Raw genomic sequence first — 5,886 nt, 5'->3', positions numbered from 1 at the left:
AAAACGCCACGTTTACGCTTCAAAACCGTTCAGAAATGTTGATTTTAACCGAGTTTAGCCGAAGCTAACTTTAAGCTAAGCGGCTAACAACAGGATATCAACCGAACGTCACAGGAAGTCGTCATAGACTCCTGCTGGTAGAAAGCTAAACACTGCCCCCTCCTGGGAAACTTGAGATCACAGTTTCACTTCAGTTTTAGGTTTTTGAGTGAAATTAAACTTATTTCTTTCTGTAAGGCATTTTTGAGTTAATAAACGTTCCTCAAAGCTGAATAATCACTGTTATCTTGCATTTAAAAAGTGAAGGGTATTTATGCAGAGAGGCATTTACCAACAAACCTTTATTCACTGGTAATTCCTCATTGAGAAGGTACAAAATAAAAGGTAGAAACTTTAAAAAAAAAAGACAGTCACAGATAATCACAGAGTTGAAAAGTTTACTCATTTGCTAAAAGATAATACACGTTTAATTGCTAAATCACTAAATAAGAGTAAACTTATCAGGAAAAAGAAACTTTTCTGTTTAAGTTACCACCTAAAAATATATCTTCCTATTTAATTTTAAATAGAGGATGAGACAGGAGGACAGGAGTAATAACAGTTTTTATGAAGAAAGACTGATTAATCCTGACACATCATCAATTTTTCTTTTTTTTTTTCACCACTTGGTTCTATGAGTAACTGTTAAATATCAAATTTCTGGAACAGAACGGTTTAAAAAGTGTCTTTAAACTGATTTGCTGTGAGACTTTTTAGAAAAATTGCAGGTTTATTAAAAATTCAGTGCTGTAGAGTAAAATACACTAAAAAAGAGCTTGGTAATCTAGTATCTGTTGAGAAATAAGCACGTTGAGTAACACTGCAAAGAAGCATTTACTTAAATATTCATGAATTGGGGTAAAACCTGAGACAGGTGCCTATTCTGCTGAATAAGTTGACTTATAACAGTACTTTTGTGTAAACCCAAAGCTAAAATAGTGTGAAACTCATTGACATTTGAATACAATTATTTATCTGTAAAAATATCTGAAGCTGGCAATTGTTTTATCCAGAAAAAGTGCTACACAGTGAATGAACATGACAGGTGTGGTAGAAAAAGACTTTGACCCTTATGAGATGAGGGACTGTTTGGAAGATGCGTTAGCGCTGCTGACAGCATCCTTACATCCATATGGCAAACAGGCAGACAGCATGAACCCAAAAGAGTTGTTGGACAATCTGATGGAGGTTGCAGAAGGTGTGACCTCTACAGAAATTACAATGTCAAGTTATGAAAAGCTGGCTAGAATTGCAATTTTGCTGAAAGAATCATTCTATGCAGTTGTTGAGAAAGCTGATTACCTTGCAATAAGGTTAGACAGTGAAAAAGAGGTGGTTCAGAAAATTGAAGAACACTTCCTTCAATTTGAGAGCGAAAACGAGGTCCTCTTGACAAAACATTATGAACAGATGTTTCACTTACAGCAAAATGCAAATGCAGAAATTGATTCGCTGAATAGCAAAATACAATTACTTGAGGCATCACTATCTGAAGCCAGGGATGCTAAAGAGCTGTTGTCCAGTGCATGCTTTGCATTAAGACAGGATAACGACGTGAAAATGTCACAAGTTTCGCGCTGCAAAGGTGAAATAGATGTGCTTAAAACACAACTTGAGGATTGCAAAGCGGAAAAGGCGGTATTGCTCCATCATTGTCGGCATTTACAAGGTGAATGTCAGACATCACAGGAACGCCTGAAAGCTTGTGAGGAGAATCTAGCCACAGTAACAAACAAGATTTCTGACGTGGGGCGAGTTTGTCTGGAACTCAGAGAAGACCGTGGACAGAGTCCAGGTCACTCACAAACACCTCAGAAAGACGTTGTTGCACCTCCTGCTCTTAATCCACCCTCACCTAAATTGGTAGGGACAGACCTGAACAGGTCTCCTCCACCGAACGTGCGACAGTGTGCAGTGAATGTGTCCGAGGCATGCTGTCATGATAAGACGCCCATAGAGGTGTTTCCTGGTATAGAGGTTAAACCCCACTCCCTAGAAATGGAAGGACAGCGTGCGTCGCCACCTCCTCCTAAAACAGGCGAGAAAAGGCAGTATTTTCAAACTAACAAACCACGTAATGAAGGTGCAAGCTGGGACAAAAAGGCTCCTCTTTCAGAGGATGAACGTGATTATCGTAAATGGGACATGCGTAGGACGCAAAGATATGGGATCCAAGAGGACCCATATTATCAAGGGAAATCCGAAGAGGAACCCCCAAAAGACGTACCTAGCCGCCTCCCACCTCGGACGAAACGTCCTGAGGCGAAAAAAATCACAAAGGTCCCAGGAACAAGGCCCTAAACCTCTGAGCTCGGAAGAGACAGAGGAAATACAAAGGTTTTTAGAAACTTTGATACACGCTGAAATGGGAATCCAACCAGGAGCACTATGTAGTGATGCGATCGCTACTAAATCTGAAGGCGCGAATGACAACATTACAGATGTCGGTGAAACACACCAAGACATTGCTGTTGTTGCCTCCAACAACCCCTCATCGGACGAAGGGGGGGTAAACTCACACTCAAACGATGATGAGTCATCGCAAACTGAAAACTTGGAACCTGATTTTCATGATTTTGAACTAGGCATTCCAGTTCTGGGAGGACTCCCAGATAACCTGGTACCGAGTTAAGAAGCTGGGCCAGTATGTTTCACGAGACCATCACAGGCCATCGCTCTTTTCTCAACCAATGACGTCGACCAAGGGCCTCAAACCTATGGTGTCTTACCCATAGACAGGTCCGACGACTCAGAAAAGGATTCGTTGCAGCTCCCCAAGGAGCAAGAACCCTTAACAGTCTCATCACAGATTGAACAGGTGGTCGCCCAAGCCGACACTCTGACATCTGATGAAGAAAGGGACAAAAATCGCCAAGTTCTTTTAAAATATGAAAAGTCATTTTCATCTGACCCAGACATCATCCAACTTCAGAAGTTGGATGATCCTGCAATTAAATCGATGATACTGTATCTGACTGACCCAGACAAATACACTCCATCGAATGGTAAACTGGATTCCAATCCAGACCTAAAAGTCCTCTTTCAGCTGCGCAAACAGTTAAAACTACTCAAGGACAGCCTAACTTTAGCTCATGGAGCGACGTCCTCACCCGTGTTCGCGGTCTCCCATGACCGAAGGGGGGTGACGCCAGTTAGGATAATGCTACCAGACGCGATAACGTGAGCAAATCTGACATTCAGAGTAAGTGGCGCACCAAAACGTCGTTTTCTAGTTGCTTAATCACTGCTTTTGTCAATGTTGAAACGTTGTTAACTGGTTGCTTAGTCACTGTTTTTGTCGATGTTGAGACATCGTTTAATTGGTTTTTGGTATTGTTTTTGAACACCCCAAGCAAGAATGAATTTTGTTGTGTAGTTAAGTTAGAGACTAAGAGGCCTTTAACCATGCCAACATGCAGTTCATTCGTTAAATTGCAATCTTTGCGGAGTCAATGTATATTATTCCTACCTTAAGTACCATAATCTACATTGATCTCACAACGCTTAAGCCGAACCTACTCGAACAATTCTATTCGGGGGGATAGCTAATTCTTTTTGATGAGTCTCGCCATAGACTTCCAAAAACATTTATGGGGAAACCAAACACCCAATCTCAAGTCGTTCGTCTAAAAGACAACAGACAATTGAACCAAACCATATTTTACCATGTAAAGCTAACTTAAACCAAGTTAGAAATGGAAAAATAGTTTGGAACCCTTTTCTATAGGTATAAACCCCTGTAGTTACCCTTTTCAGCATGTTCCACCCCTTAACTGGTAGTTGTAGCTGTTCCCAACCATAATAGCTTACACACCAGGTGCATATAGTTTAAGGCCTTATGTAAAATCCCCTTCATAAGCCCACCTTAAACCACATAATTGCATGTCACATTTGAACCAGAACGGCACAGTCTGGACATCCACCCAGCGACGACCTTCGCTGGAGGAGACCTGCAATCCTGACGTTGGTCTCCATTCTTCATCCAGTGGCTGCATCTTCGGTTCAATCCAAGGGAACCCCTAAGTATGCTGATCAATCAACACTTCCAATCGTTGTGGATTTACCGTTGTGGATTATATGACTTTTTCCAATGGATTACAGACTCTGTTTCCAAGGGGTTAAAGCATTGCTACAATGGAATTACCGACGACGTTATGGAATTATAATCAACACAATGGAATTACCAAGAACATTGTGGAATTACCTTTGACTTTGTTTTCCTTGCTGGATTACTTTTGACTTTGGTTTTCCTTGCTGGATTACTTTTGACTTTTGTTTTCCTTGCTGGATTACATCAAGCTCAAGGACATTTGAAGGCGTAAGTTCATATTTGGAATTCATCCCCATGGACAGGTGATGATTTCCAAAGGGGGGACTGTAGTGAACTTGACCTGATGTCAAAACTAAGCCTAAGGTCAAAACCCTTGACCTTAAGAACCTAGTGGGACAGAAACTGTCATTTCATTGATTTGAATCCAGAAATACAGGTTCACCCATCTTGAGACTTTCTTTCTTGAAAATTCAAGTGAAAGAACACTCTCTTTTCTATTATCATTCCTGTTTTACAAATGTTTGATAATCAAAGTGTTTTAGTTCAAACATTTTAGATGTTACAGTGAACTAATCAATTTTATTAACTGTAAAACAGTAACAATGATTTTTTAGTTGCTTATGCAAAGTAGAATTCATGTTAAGGCCTGTTACAGAGTAATTATGCATTTTCTGATTTCTGTCTTTGAATGAGCAGTGTACGTTTTCCAAGGTCAAGAGTCGAAGCAGACATGTGTTGGAACCACTGCGTTATTTTACATCCTCTCAGACGTAAACAGAGGAGTTGGCACCTGTTTCTCCAAACTCGCCAAAACATTTCTCTCGCCTGTCTGGGAACATTTTCAATCTGTTCCAATAACATTATTGCTGTTTTCTGACTTCTAGTAACCTCTTATACCACAAAACACACCCCTGTCTGGTTGATATTGACCAATCAGGAACTCTCAAATATACCGGAAATAGAGACCTTTATGCCTTTTATGCCGGTACTTCCTAGTTCTCTGAGTTCGGTGAAGTGGCAGTTCTGTGAAGTCGTTGTTCTGTGAGTTGCCGTTGGAGTCGGGCTGGAGAGTTTGCAGCTCCAGTCGTTTGGGAGAATAGGAGTCCAGCCATGATAAGGCTCTTCCGAGTTTGGATTATAACATCTTCCACCTCTGAGTGGAACTTCTGAAGAACCCCACTCATGTGGAGTCCACCCGGTGAGGTGAACTGTTGTTGACGAAGCCCCGTCACTACTTCGGACGAGTCACAGCCATCCTATGGAGACGCTGAAAGGTAGCGTTAACTGGAGCTCTTCTTCTTCTGATTCATCATCAGAGAGGTAAATGAGTCTAGTCCCCTACTGAGCGTACCGAGGAAAAGCTGGGTCGGATGGAGGGTGTCGTCCTGTCAACACTTTTCACTCATACACACCACATTCTCCCTCATCCATCTTTCACTCCCACTAGACTTCATCTTTCTATCTTTAAAAAATCTTCTATCAAGTAGAAATCATTGACAGATATTTTTAGAAATGTCTGTGTAAAGTGCTCATCCACCGCCGTGTGGATAATTGATCATAATTGTACAGCTCGCTGATTAATTATGTTGTTATTTTCATATTTTGCCAAATTAATGTAAATGTTTGATGTTAAACTTTGATTCTGTAAATAAATGGCCACATTCATTTTGATGGGTCAAAGATGAATAACGTCTCACGTTACATTTTATTAAATTCAATGCACGTTTTATTCAGTCCAGAAAAATGAAGAATCCGTTTTAATTGATGAATATATCTAAGCATCTGTTCATCTACAT

The sequence above is a fragment of the Nematolebias whitei genome, chromosome 5 (assembly GCF_014905685.2).
Source record: "Nematolebias whitei isolate Nwh7 chromosome 5, NemWhi1, whole genome shotgun sequence".
Lineage (NCBI taxonomy): Eukaryota > Metazoa > Chordata > Actinopteri > Cyprinodontiformes > Rivulidae > Nematolebias > Nematolebias whitei.
This window is presented reverse-complemented; position numbering follows the sequence as displayed.